The sequence below is a fragment of the Pseudorca crassidens genome, chromosome 9, assembly GCF_039906515.1.
Source record: "Pseudorca crassidens isolate mPseCra1 chromosome 9, mPseCra1.hap1, whole genome shotgun sequence".
NCBI classification, from domain to species: Eukaryota; Metazoa; Chordata; class Mammalia; order Artiodactyla; family Delphinidae; genus Pseudorca; species Pseudorca crassidens.
Genome location: NC_090304.1, coordinates 48,445,483 through 48,459,643, shown reverse-complemented (window position 1 = coordinate 48,459,643; position 14,161 = coordinate 48,445,483). Strand labels below are relative to the sequence as shown.

At 52.7% G+C, this 14,161-nt stretch overlaps 1 protein-coding gene across 1 annotated transcript in view; it reads right to left on the bottom strand.

The window, feature by feature from the left end:
- Positions 1-13,725, bottom strand: part of DCHS1 (dachsous cadherin-related 1) — a 34,875-nt gene extending 21,150 nt beyond the window's left edge. The window contains exon 1 of the mRNA XM_067750073.1: positions 13,498-13,725. The gene's annotated coding sequence lies outside the window, so the exon portion shown is untranslated. The remainder of the gene's footprint in view (positions 1-13,497) is intronic.
- Positions 13,726-14,161: the final 436 nt, after the last annotated feature.

The following is a 14,161-nucleotide window of genomic DNA, read 5'->3' as shown; positions in this document are numbered from 1 at the left end:
AGGAAACAGTCCAGGAATTGGACAAGTAATTAGAAGTGTGATAAGGGCTGTGAGGGAGGAGTGCCGGGAGCTGTGAAGGCATAGATAGAGGAGGGGCTTACCACAGTCAGGGAGTCAGGGAGTGCTTCTCTGAGGAAGCCACATTCAAGTCAGGATCTACTTAATGTAGGTATTTGCTAGACAATGGTGGGCGGAGAAGGGGGATACAGAAACATTCAGAAGAGGGAACTGAATGGGAGGCTTAGAGTCCGCAGTCAAGAAGGGGCTGAGGGTGTCCGGGCAGGTAGGGCACAACGTGTGTGAGGTGTAGAGTGCTGAGGCAGAAGGTATGAAATGGGGCAGGGGCTCGAAGGCCATACTGATGATTCTGACTTTATGCCGGGGACAAATGGAAGCCATGAAAGCATCTTAAGAGTGGGTGCTGCAATATGGCTTACGTCTTGTGAAGATCTCTATTGCTGCCCCTTTGTAAACAAGGATCACACAGACGGGAAGGTTATCTTAGGACAGCCCTTGTAACACACTTGGGGGAGTCCAGGTGAGGGTGAATTGACGGTGAATTGGATGAGTGTTAGCAATGAAAATGGGGAGAAGCGGATAGCTCTGCCGGACGTTTCGCAGGTAGAACAGGCAGGACTTGATGATGGCTTGAGGCAGGGGATGAGGGAGTGGGAGGAGTCACGGATAATGGGCAGATTTCGGGCCTGAACCATCAGCTGGACCAAGGCAGCCTTAACTGGCCAGAGAGAGAGACAGAAACAAATCCAGGGAAGGGCGGTGCCTCTGTGGCTAAGGGAGCCAGGGCTTCAAATGCTGCTGACGTTCAAGAAGGAGGAGGCCTAAAGCCCCATGAAGGCCTTTAAGGATTGAGTGAGAGCCGAATCCGTGGAGACATTGCCCTCTCTGAAAGGTTTGTTCACTTCCTCCAATTTCTCACCTCTCACCCCCTCCTCCATCTACACAGAGAGTCTTCCTCTCCTGTGACACTGCTTTCACTAAGCTTCCAGTCATCGCTGTACTCTACATCCGATGGACACATTTTTATCTCCTTGCTGGATCATTCTGGAACACTGAAACACTGATCACTGGCTTCTTGAAGCCTAGCCCTCCTGGCCTCCCATGGTGGCTCCCCACCTCTCGCTTCCATTGTACTTCTGTGTCCACTCTTCAGTCCCCTGGGCAAGTTCTTCCTCTGCCCTTAAAAACTGGTGCTCCTCAGGACTCAGTCCAGGGCCGCATGTTTTCCCACTTACCACACTGCCTGGGTGATCTTAGCCACTCCCATGCCTTCAATTCAAATGTATCAATCATCTTCTGTACCGTCTATTTGCTGATGACTTTGCAATCTCCAGCTCTGGAGAGCACTGGAGACACATGTCCAGCCATACAATGGACTTCCTTACAATGTATTCCCAACCTTCACCTCAACCTGATTTTCTTCCTCCATTCCCTTTCCTGTGAACAGCACCACCGCTCAGAAACTCTCCTTGCTTTCCTTGCTTTTCTTCAGTCCTGATTTCCAATTAGTCTTCAAAACCTGACCATCTTAACTAGACATGTTTCAAGTCTGCCCTTTCCTATGTTTTCACACTGTTGCTGTCCCAGTCCAAGCACTGTCATCCCTCTTTTCGATTCCTGCCACAGCCCTTTACTGGTCCCCATGCCTCCTGGATTGGCCCCTCTGATCCATGTCCGCCTGACCAGAGCTATCCTCACAACTCTCACCAAACCAGTCGCGACAAAAGGCTTCCACGGGTTTGCCATCACTGACGGCAGAAAACTGCTGCCCATTATGGACAAAACAATGCAGATGTACATCTACCCAAACTGTCTGCAGTTTCACGGGTTCATGGACACTAGGTATAGAACTTCTCTTCGCAAGACAAAGCCCAACCTCCTTAATATATCTTACTGACCTGAGCCCTGCCAACCTCTCCACTGTGCCCCACATTCACCTTCCCCCACTGCACCCTGCATTCCAACACTAAACCCATCACCTGATCCGTCCCAACTCCTTGCCTTGTATGTACCATGCTTTTGTCCTGAGATATCCTTTAAAAGTCCTGTCCAATTGGCCATCCCCTACTCAAACTTCAAGATCCCATTCAAACATCCTGTCTTCTGTGGACTCTTCTATGATATCTCTCTGACCTCCCTGCAGTGCCTACGGTATCCCCTACTGGGCTCTCACTGCCTTAGATGCACACTGACAATAAATTGCACAGCAGCCCTGATTTGTTCATGCGTCTGCCCATCACACCCCTCCCCCTACACCGAACTGAAAGCTCCTTGAGGAGAGCAGCTTGAGGGTCTTAGTTTCTGGTTCTCCAGCAGTTCCTAGAGGTGTCACGAGAGCAGGCCATCAGTGCTGAACAAATGTGCAGAACCTCGTAAGTGCACACCACCACCCTCACCTGCTGACACGGGGAGAAACGCCCCTGGACACGCCAACTCAGACGACACACACAAACACGTGCAAGCCCGCGCCCCTGAGGCACCATGGTCAGGAGTGTGGCCGTAGAAATGGCTGCAGAAGTGTGTCCTTTGGTCTTTCTAGATTTGCTCTGCTCTAGGACTTCCTGTCCTCCCACGGGATGAGAGTTTCTGACCCTCTACTTACACTTCCAACCCCAATGTCTCCCATCTGTGTGAGGCAATGAAAAGAGCTGGGACTCTGGAGTTTGCGCTGGCTTTGAGTCCAATCTGAGTGTTATTTTCCTAATCTATGTAATGGCCATGTTAATGCCTACTTTGTGGGGTTTTAGGAGAATCACAGGCAATGGAAACAAGGAGCTCAGAGTTGGGCATTTGGTAGATGCTCTCTCCTCGGTTCCCAACACCATCCTTGGCTTCAGAGCTCTAGGATTTACTAAGACCCCTCTCCCCAAGGCTCAAGTCTGTGAAGTCTGTGGAGCTTCCCCATGGAATAACAGATCAGAGGAATTCAGAACAAGAAGGTCAGAGTAAACACAGGCCTGACTCAGAGAGGGGAGAGGCTGTGTGCAGAGAGATGGTGCAGTGGCCAGGGCAGGGATCTAGGCCTAGAGACTGGGTTAGGAGTCAAGGGTTAAGAATTGGTCCTGTTCATTTAATCAGTCAGTGGAGAGAAAGCAGAGTGGGGATAATGGATAGTGAGATCAATGTACTTCTTACATTCTGTGTTAGGATTCTTTGTCCCCAACCCAGAATGTCAGCTGTTTGAGGGCCAGGACTGTATCTTATTCACCTTTGTGTGTAGCACAGAGCACGGCACGTAGCACATGATCAATGCATTTTCTGAATGAAAGGATGTATGAATGGTACGAGGTAAAACTCAGGTGAATGATCAGCCTTGAGGAGGAGGGATTCAGGCCCAGGCAGATGTCCCTTCTCCCAACCCGTGTAGACCCTGGTGCCCTCCCGGGTCCCTGTTCAATGCAAACTCCCCCATACACCCTCACAGTGGATGCACAAAGGTGCCTACTCACGAAGTCACAGACCCACACACAGCCAGGCACACAGATGCACAGACTCACATGCAGACAGGCACACTCAACACACACACTCACATGGACAGGAGCTACTCTAACATACACAGAGACGCCCAACCTCACAGAGGAGCATGTTATCACTCACACAGATGGGCATGTTCATTCGTCTGGAACCTTCCCCCACCCCACACACACGTGCAGGCACACATGGAAACACACACAGGCATGCTTTTGCCCACACAGACACATACACACAGAAAGACACTTTCTCGTGGGCCTCACACACACAGGCGCGTGCGCACACACACACGCACACATACACACAGGCACACTCACTCACACCCCCTCCCTCTCACGGACACAGACAAACCACTTTCACCCCTGCACAGACTCACGCTGGCAGGCCCGCGCACACACTTGCAGACGCACCCACACGCCGGCATGCTCTCACACACACTGTTGGGGCACTCGTGGTCAGCTCTGTGGCTGCAGCTGTGACCTCGAGGTCCCTGGGGCCTGTCTGGACTATGCTTCATCACTTCCTGCTCCAGGGCTTCTAGTTCCAAACTCGAACTCCAGACTCTCTCTCGAGACTGTCTCATCCCCTCTCCAACTCTCTTCTCAGCACCATCTCCCCATCTGTCCACTGTTTCTCACTGCTGCTTCCCCAAGACTTGCTCCTCCTCTCTGTTCCTGTCTCTTTCCCTCTCCAGGTTTGTCCCATCCCTTCCCCCAGACCTGGCCTAAGCCATCCATCTTGTCTCTTTCCCCAATCTGTCCTGCCCCCTACCCAGATGTATCTTCTTTCTCCCCCCAGATTGGTCACATCTCTTCCCCCACCCAGTTCTGCCTTGCTACATGCCCTCACCCTGTCCCGGTCCTGTTACTCTGTCCTCTGGCTCCATCCTGCTCTCCCCCTCTAGCCCCACATCTGGGCCTCTGGAACCACAGCTGGTTCTCATTAGGAGGGGGAGGGGCGAGACTGTTCATTGGGGCCTGCAATGTGATGTCAATCCGCCCCCCCCAGCAGGCTGTGCGTCTATAGGACCTGGGAGCAGGGAGAACATGGGAGAGGAAAGAGGTGGGCTGTGGGGGAGCAGTAGGGGGACCATAAGGGAAAGGGTGCTCCAGAAGGAAGCAGAGGAATGGCCCAAGGTGCAGAGGGGAAGCAGGCTGGGGGAGCTGGCACCTCACAGGTCTCCTCCCTCAACTTCCTGTCCCAGAGCCAGGGAGGGACTTAGACCAGAAAGACAACAGGGTGAGGAGGGGGCTGCAAAAGGCAGATTGGCTCAGAAGTGGAGGAAGAAGAGGGTAGCTTTGGTGAGCAAAGGGAGGTGGAGGTACAGGGCCAGGCGTAAAGGGGAGAGGAAGAGAGGCGAGAGTTCTCATGGGGGACCACGGGGAGCAAGACTGAGGGAGAGGGAGTGTGTATCGGCAAAGCAAAGAGTGACTGGAGTTCATACAGAAAGGGGAGGCAAGTCAGAGACAGGAACAGCTGTGCTGGAGAGGTGGAGGGCAGTAAATAAAGGTGGGAGCTAGGGCTGGGGAGTCGGCGGAAGGGGGTAAAGAGGAGAGGAGGCATTAGTAAGGGAGGAGGGAGGAGAAGGCCGACAAGCTGGCTTCCTTGGATGTCCCCGGGCCAGCCTCATGGATGGGTGGCCCAGGGCAGTGCCCGGGCCTGGCTCTGTCCCTCCTGAGGACTGGTCTCATTAGGCACCTCAGGGAGAGGCCGGGGATGGATGTGAGCAGAGAAGGCAGAGGGAAGGTTTCTTTTCTGGACTGCTAGTGTGCTGGCAACTCATAGACGGTGCCTTATTTAATCATCATAGCAACCGCGTGAAGAAGGCATCCCACCTTCCACTGAGGAAACTGGGGCTCGGAGTGAAACAACTGTCCTGAGTTAACACAGCCTTGATTTGATCCCAGGACTATGCACTCCATACTGCCTGAGATTCATGGAGAAGGGAAAGATGAAGCGAGGAAGAAATTTCCGGGGAGACACCTAGGAAGACAATGGAGGCCTGGAGAAGAGAACCTCTGGGAGGAGGGACACCAAGGACAAGGTGTTTGTAACCCAGGTCAGCAGTAGCGGGACAGAGAGGACACAGAGAAGAAAGATGTGAGGAGGTGAAGTTGACCAGATTTGGCCGCCGACCCTTCAGGAAGGGTGAGGGAATGGAAGGGCTCTAGACTGACTCCAGGGTTCTGGCCTGATTACTACTGTGGTGCCATGAGGACAGCACAGAAGAGAAGCCATCTGGGGGCTTCCTGTTGAGGCCTCCCCATGGAGGTGTCCCAAACACAGCTGGATCTGCAGGTCTGGAGCTCAGGAGAGAGGTCTGGGTTGGAGATGGATTTGGACCAACCAAGGAGTAACTCATAGCCATGGGTATGGAGATCCATCAGGTAGGACATGTAGAGCGAAAAGAGAGTTTAGGACAGAGCCCTGGGGAGCAGTCACATTCAAGGGGCAGACTGAGGAGAGCATTATTCTTCTTGGAGGAGAAAGAGGAGGAGGCCATAGCTCAGAAGTTAAAGGAGGGAGCATTTCAACAAGGATGGAGAGATCGATAGTGTCCAATGCTGATGAAAGGTCCAGAAAGATGAAGACTGAGAAGTGGCCACTGGTTTTAGCAGTCAGGAGGTCATAGTGATCTTGGGGAGAATCGTTTCAGGAGAGTCCTAAGGGAGCAAGCCTCCTGCAATGGGAACTGATAGAGAATCAACTAACAACTAGCCATAGACCAGATGTCAGTATAGATTCATTCATCAACACATGTTTACTGCACTCCTAGAAAATGGAGGCAATGTGTCATGGTGAGGTAGGACCAGACAGTGCTGAAGACATGGACTCTGGGGGCAAACCAACTCTGGGATTTCTCCCCAGCTTCTCACTTGCTAGCTGTGTAATCTTGGGTGTGCCTCTGAAATGCTCAGTGCTTCCATTTCCTCATTTATAAAATAGGGACAGAGACTTCCCTGGTGGTCCAGTGGTTAGGACTTCGCCTTCCAGTGCAGGGGGGGCGGGTTCGACCCCTGGTCAGGGAGCTAGGATCCCACACGCCTCATGGCCAAAAAACAGAAAAACATAAGACAGAAGCAGTATTGTAACAAATTCAATAAAGACTTTAAAAAAATGGTCCACATAAAAAAAAAATAGGGACAATAATAATACTACAGTGTACATGCAGTTAGAATAGTGTGTTGCACACAGTCAGCACACATAAGCATGAACACAAAGATGCTTGTATAAGTACACAAGCATGAACTCTTATTACAGTGGTTAAGAAGATAGGCTCTGCTGTCTGACAGACTCGAGTTCAAATTCTGACTCCGCCACTTATAGAGAAATCCTGGGGAAACTGTTTAACCTTTCTAGACCTAAGTTTCTTCTTTTGTAAAATGGGGATTAAAGTGCCTACTTTATATGGTTGATATGAAAGTTAAATGAAAGAATGACAAAAAAACTTAGCACAGTGGCTGGTACACAGTGAAGGCTCAATAAATGTTGGCTGCTATTGCGTGCCAGACAGTCACAATAACCCTGGGATAAGTGTTATTCCACAGCTGAGGAGACTGAAGCTCAGACTAGGTAGCAGAGAAACGTCTGGAACATAGCTCTGATGGACTCCAAAGCTAGTGCTTTCTCTTCCACAATATTGCTTCTCTGCTGGAGGGCTTGGAACAGTCTGATAAACGTTCATTAAGTGGCCAGGCAACCGAACAGGGAAGGAGCCTGAGCAGAGCTGTGCGTAGGAGAGTAACTCCAGCAGTACATGCAAGGTGGGTCGGAGTAGGAGGTGATCAGTGACGAGGCAGTTATGAATCCAGGTTGAGAGTCAGGTGGGCATGGTCAGGTGGTTAGAGGGGAAGTGACCAGAGGATGATTGGAGGTCTCCAGGAGACAAAGGGAAAAATAGGGGAGGTGGGCCCAGGGCATGTGTGTGAAATGATTCACTAATAGATTTATTCAATAAGTACCTATTGAAGACCTACCATGTGCCAAACACCATACTAGGCACTAGAGACATAGCAGTGACCTGGACAGATCGCGTCCCTGCCTTCATGGTGTTCACGGGTCGGGAGGCCTGGGCAGGGATGGGCAGGGCAGGGTGAGGGAGCTACAGTGGTGGGATGAGCAGCAAGGACCTGGTCTTAAGATCTGACTCTCACAAGTACAGTCCGGGCTGCAGAGGAGGCCAGTGAGGCTGGAGCTAGCAGAGAAGCTGGAGACGTAGAGGGAAGAACGAGTCTGGGGAAGCAAGAGGTGGAGGAGAAGGAGAGAGTAGTAGAGGGGCTGAGATCTTGGAAGTGAAATGAACTAAGTTAAGAGTTGAGCACTTAATAGTTGTTTTCTTTCTCAATCCTCAGAACAACTGTCTTACTGTTACCTCCATATTCAACTGAGGAAAGGGAAGCTCAGAGAAGCTAAGGTCATCCAGGTGGTAAATGGTGAGGCTGGGAGGTGTGAGGTGTAGCCCCCTTCCTTTCCTCCCTTTCCTCCTTCCTCACCAAGCATGTGACAGTGTGTTCTGGGCTCTGAGAGGAAACAGCTCCTTCCATGGAGCAGCTTAGACAGAAAAACATAAACAACGGGGCACTCCACTGTGCTAAGCGAACACAGAGGGGCATCCTGACTCAGGCCTGGGGGTTCTAGGCGGACTGCCGGAAGGAGGTGCCCTCTCACCAGGGGACACAGGAACTGAGAAGCCCCTCCTAAGTGGCAGAGGTTGAAATGCCCGGAAGTCAGAGGATTACCTGGAAACACTGACACTGGAGCTGAAGGAAGGGGCAGGCAGCAGGAAACCAGGAAAAAGATGGGATCCAATACCATGAACCCATGGGAGGGGCTTTGTCCAGTGACCTGGACAGATCGCGTCCCTGCCTTCATGGTGTTCACAGGTAGGGAGGCCTGGGCAGGGATGGGCAGGGCAGGGTGAGGGAGCTACAGTGGTGGGCAAAAGGAAAAGGAAGGAGAGGGCACCAGTATCTGGGAAGCTGATACAGGGAGGAGCAGGGGCCTGGGTGCCAGGAGTAGGAGGGCTCAGAGTGGTGTATGTGAGTGGGTGTTCGAGGAAGGAGCAGCCCGCGGCACCTCCAGGGAAGGGGGCCTGGTGGAGCAGAGCAGGTGGAGAGGCACTGTAGTCCTGTGGCCTGATGGCATGTCACAGCTTCCTCGTCTTCCACTCCCTCCAAGAACCCCAACAGGCATGTGGCCCAGTATATTTGGATCTGCAAATTTCTGGTGTTTGTTAAATATTTGCTAGCTGAATGAAAGGGAAATAAAGTCCAATAGGGGAGCGGAAGAGGATCCAGGAAAAGAGAAGTCCAGGTGAAAGAGAGAGAAGAGGAGAGACAGTAGGGTGAGGAAGGACAACTTGTGCGGGAGGGGAGTGGAAAATGAACTAAGTTAAGTTCATGAACTAGAGACTTTCTGTCTCTAGTGGGTAAGTGGGCATGTGTGAAAATGTCTCTACTGTGTGGGCAGCTGAGACCAGGGGTCAGTGTTCTGAAGAGTGAATGAGGGTGAGGGAGGTGCTGTGAGGTGCCTCATTCATTCATTCATTGTTCATTGCCAAGCATCTGTAGAGGGGTCCGGGGACACGAAGATGAATAATATACAGCCTTGTCATTAAGGATATCCCAGCCCAGGCAGAGAGACAGAAAGGGAAGAGGTAATGACAACAGTGAGACAAGAGGGTCCCAAGCTTGCCTGGTGGTCAGGAGAGACAGGGTTTGAGACTAGAGCTGAGGATGGGAAGGGGTTATCCAGGAGACAAAGGGAGTAAAAGGCTTTTCAGGCAGTACGTGCAAAGGGCCAGAAGCATGGAAGAATGCAGTGTCTTTGGGGAACTACAAGGAATTCAGAATGGCTGGAACTTGCAATGTGAGGGAGCTATGGAAATGGGAGAGGGTGGGGAGGCTGGGGGAGTCAGGTCATGACAGACCTCCTAAGCCTCCTTAAAGTAGAGATCTCACCCAAGACAGTGGTAGGACACTAAAGAATGCTGAGCAGGGAATGCCGTGGCTGGATTTGCACTTTAGGGAGATCCCTCTTGCCGCAATGAGAAGACTGGATTGGAAGAGGGAAGAGTAGACGTCCAGGGAGACAAGTTAGGAGGCTCTTGAAGTAATTCATGTGAAAAGATGGTGAAGGCAGTAGCTGAGGCCATGGATAAAAGGGGATGGGATATCAGAGACAGCTGGAAAGGAAGTAGAACCAACAGGTCCCAATGACTTTCTGGGTTATGGGACATGTGGAGAAGGGAGTGGCTACGGTTAATTTCTGGGTTTGTAGCTTGATAACTGAGTGGGGATGGTGGTTTGGGGGAGGAAGGAATGAGGAGATCAGGTCTGGACATGTTAAGGGGCTTATGGACTCTATAGTAAAGATCAGGTAGGAAGCAGACCTGCAGGTCTGGGGGTCAGAAGAGAGGTGTGGAAGAGATAGATATCTGGGAGTCATCAGCTTATACAGATGATAAGTAAAGCCCTGGAAATGAATGAGACAGATGACCAAGAGGGGTGTATACAGTGAGACAATAAGAAGGTCCAAGCCAGAACCCTAATAAACAGTAACATTTAAGGGCCACCCAAAGGAGCCCCCAAAGCAGACTGAGAAGGAACAGCCAGGAGGTGCTCTGAAAGAGAGATGCACAGATCCCACCCTACTGTATCATCTGCTTTTTTGCCTGTATCCCTTGCCAAGGGTAGGAATAGAATAGTGTCTCCTATTACAGTATCCCCACCACCTAGCAGTGAGCTCATTAAACACTGACAGAATAAAATAGTGGCTCAAAAGGCGTAAGAATGATTCAAAGAGAAAAAAACAGCCAACAATGTTGGACCCTGCCAGGAGGTCAAGCAGTTGAGGACTTCTGAAAAGAGCCCCTAAATTTGGCAGGTGAGAGGTCATGTTCTCTTAGGGAGAGCAGTTACATTGTATGGGGCAGGAGCAAATGGGAAGTGAGGAGCTCTGTGCGGAAGACCCTTGCACAAAATGTGGCAGGGAGGCAAAGTGAGAGAGCGTCTTAGTCAGGTATTACAGGGTTAATACCTGGAGAGGTATTATAACCTAGAAGGTAGGAGAGCCTGGAGGCTCTTCATGTGCTCACGGGAGGAATGGGTACAGAGGGAGAAACTGGACACATGGATAAGACTCAGAGTAATTTGTCAAGTGAGGCCGAAGCGGGTGGGATCCGCAACAGCCGAGGGGATTCAAGCTGGATGGCCTCAATCCTCCGAGTGGCCGACAGACCAGGTGTGTCTGTCATGTCTACTCTTCCTCCCTTTCCTTCAGCCTCCACATCCATTCTGTCACTGAGCCCTTCTGACCCCACTGCCTAAAGAATTCTTGAAACTATCTACTTCCTCGTCCTCTACTGCCACTCCTCCAGTTCAGACCAGCATTATCCCCTCCTGGGTTCCTGCAACAGCCAACCATCCCTTTCTTCCCAGACTCCTCCCTCCAGTCACCACACTGCTGTCAGAGTGGTATTTATAAGACAGATCTGATCCTATCACACCACAGCTTCAAATGATTCGGTGATTTTCAATTATTCTCGGCTTCCATAAGCTTTCATATAGACCTGCAAGAACTGCATGACCTAACTAACCCTTCATTACCTCTGTCAGACTCTGTGACCTGCCCTCACATCATGCTACTAGTGCCAGGCTCACTGGATTGCTTTTTCCCTCAGACATACAATACTTTCTCACATGTGGGCTTTCCATTGCTGCTCCCTAGGCTTGGCATATTTTCCACCCGCTTCACCTCACCTCCACCTCTCCTTTGCTCGGTAGACTCCCTATGTATCTATCAAGCTTAAGCTTAAATGTCACTTCCTTCCAAAAGCCTCTTCTGGTCTCCCTACAAGGGCTCAGGTTTCCCTGCTATGTGCTGCCATGGTACAGCGCTCACCCCATAGCCTGTAAGCTCCATACAGGCAAGGACCATGGCTATTTGGTTCACCCTTGTAATGCCACCACCTACCACACCGCCTGGCACAGAGTAGGTGCTTAATAGGTGTTTGCAGAATAAATGGTCCAGCGAGTTGACTAATTAATCTGCTGAAAACAATGAGGGATGTAAGGTAAAGGGATGTGAAAAAATAGAAAAAATTTCATCTATTTATTTATGGAGGGCCCAGTTGAGGGTGCAATTTATAGAAGCGTGAATTTATAGAAGCATAACTTGGTGTGGTTGAGAAATCATTCCAGCTAGGGCTGAGACTTTGTGGGATGGGTGGTCTCAAGGACAACAATAAAACGGAACAAAGAGTGGCCAAGGAGTGGATGAAGTGATGGTCCTGGGCATATAAACTGGAAGGAGAGCACAAAGCCAGAAAGGGGCAGATGAGGACAAAGCAAAGAGGTCAAGGGCAAGGAGTCATTATGAGGTTGAAAAGTAAGTGGAATGGGAGCAAGGGCATCCGGGAGCTGGAAGGACACTGGAGGCTCTGGGCAGAGTGGAATGTAGGAGTTCAGAATTTTAGAGATGGACCAATTATACAGAGTGGTCATGGGAGGGGAGACGGTAACAGGAGCTAAAGAGCTCAAGAAACTGTGAGGCTACACTTGGAGGAACACTTGGAACCATGGCAGTGTATAGGGTGAGGGGAAGACTGATCTAGGTCCCCAAGTTTTCAGGGAACTAGAGGGTAAGCCTAGGAAGTCTATGAGTGAGAAGCCATGGTGTTAGTATCGTAAGTTAATGGGAGTTTATTCAGCAGTTGGGACAGCTCAGTCTGTGGTGTGTGCAAGACACCTAAAACTGTGTTTCCTATGGGATATACAAACGGGTGTTGGTAAGGGTGACTGCAACACAGCCTCCTGTTAGTGTCAGGTCTCTGAGACACCTGCTATGTACAGGCAGTCCTGATGAAGTATAACCTAGATGATGGGTTGGCTGTGACAGGGTTACCAGTGGATGTATATTGCTGTGGCAGTGTCTCCGGAAAGGTGCTGGCAGCAATGGTGTCTCCCATGGTTTGTGGTGGCCTTGACAATGATCCCGGGGGAATGTGTTGGCTGCACCATTTCTATCGTGGGTGTATGCTGTTCTGAGAGCACCCTCTGTAAATGTGTATTGGCTCTGACAGTGCTTCCGGGGGGTGTGTGATGGCTGTGAAGGCATCTCTTGTGGATGTGTGCTGCCTGCAACTGTGTCCCCTGTGGGTATTTGAGGAGTTGACATAAGCAACAATATTTTTCTGGCCTATGACCCCATGGCTGTGAGCCCGGCCCACGCCACACTGAGCTCATTGTACTTCTAGACCTCCATTTCCCCACCCCCTCCACGTGGGACCAGGCCCGCAGTGACCTCCCTCCGTCCCCTGCACAGGATTCCCATCTAGGCATCCTGGACACAAACTCAACACCAGTCTGGGTGACAGACCTCCAGTTCGGGCTTCGCCTGTCTCTCCTGTTTCTCTTTACTTCTCCCCCCTCAGTTTCTTTGTTTCTGTCTCAGTTTGTCTCTGTCACACACCCATCCTCCACATTCTGACACATGGCTCCCACAGAGGCAGGCAACACACACACACACACACACACGCGCGCGCGCGCGCGCGCGCACACACACACACACACACTCCCTCACTGGGACTGGCTCACCAGACACATACTCACTCTGACCCACACACCCTCGGAGTGACACGCACGTACACACGGCCAAACACACACACACACACACACAACTCCCCAGTGACACGCACTGACTCACACTAGGCGATGCACTCGCGCTCACATTCACATTCGGAGGAGCACACACACACCCTGCCTACACCCCCGGCACACTCACGCCGCCACACATCCGACTCGATGACACACGCACACAAAGACCCCCAGGCCCTGCCCCCACGCTCACGTTCACGCTCGTCCTCGTCCCGCAGGCCCAGGCCCCCCCCTCCCCCATTGTCTCCGGCTCAGAACAAAGCCCCCGGCTCCGTCGCCGCCACCGCCGCCCAGGAGAGGCCGGCGGCCCGGCGGGTGCGGCCGGACGGGCCGGGCGGCCGCGGGCACTGACCTCCGCGCGGCGCGGGCTCCCTTGCCCGGTCCTGGGGCGCCGTCCGGCGCGGTCAGCCCCCTGGGCAGCGCCCGCCCGCGCGGGGCCTGGGGCCGCGCATCGTCCGCCACCGCTGTCTCCCGGCCAGCGAGCAGCTTCGGGCGGCCGGCCGGCCGGCCGTCGGTTCGCGAGCACCCGCCCGTCGGTCGGTCCGTCCGCCGCCGCCGTCGCCGCCGCCGGGGCGCCGCCTCCTACACAGCCGCCCCGAGGAGGAAGCGAGATTCGCCGCCGCGGCCCCGCGCCCCCTCCCCTCCCCTCCCCCGCCCTCCGCGCGGTAACCCGAGCCCCCGCCCCTCCGCCCGCGAGCCCCCGCCCCCGCCCCCACCCGCGCTCCGCGCCGCTGCCCCCCCAGCGCCCGCCAGTCCTCCCTCCGCCCCTAGACTTCCCGGCCCCAGTCCCCGGCCGGATCCGGCCCCAGCGCTGCGCGGTTCCCGCGTCCCCGTTCTCTTCCCTTCTCCTGGTCCAAGCGCCCTGTCCCCTTCTCCCATCCCGTTCTCTACATCCTCTCTCCTCGTCCCCTTCTCCTTCTCGTCCTGCTCTTCCATCTTCTTTCCTACCCCTCATTCCTCCACCGTCCCCTCTTCTCCCTCACTGCCCTAATCTCCCTCCCAACCCTTTTCTCTCC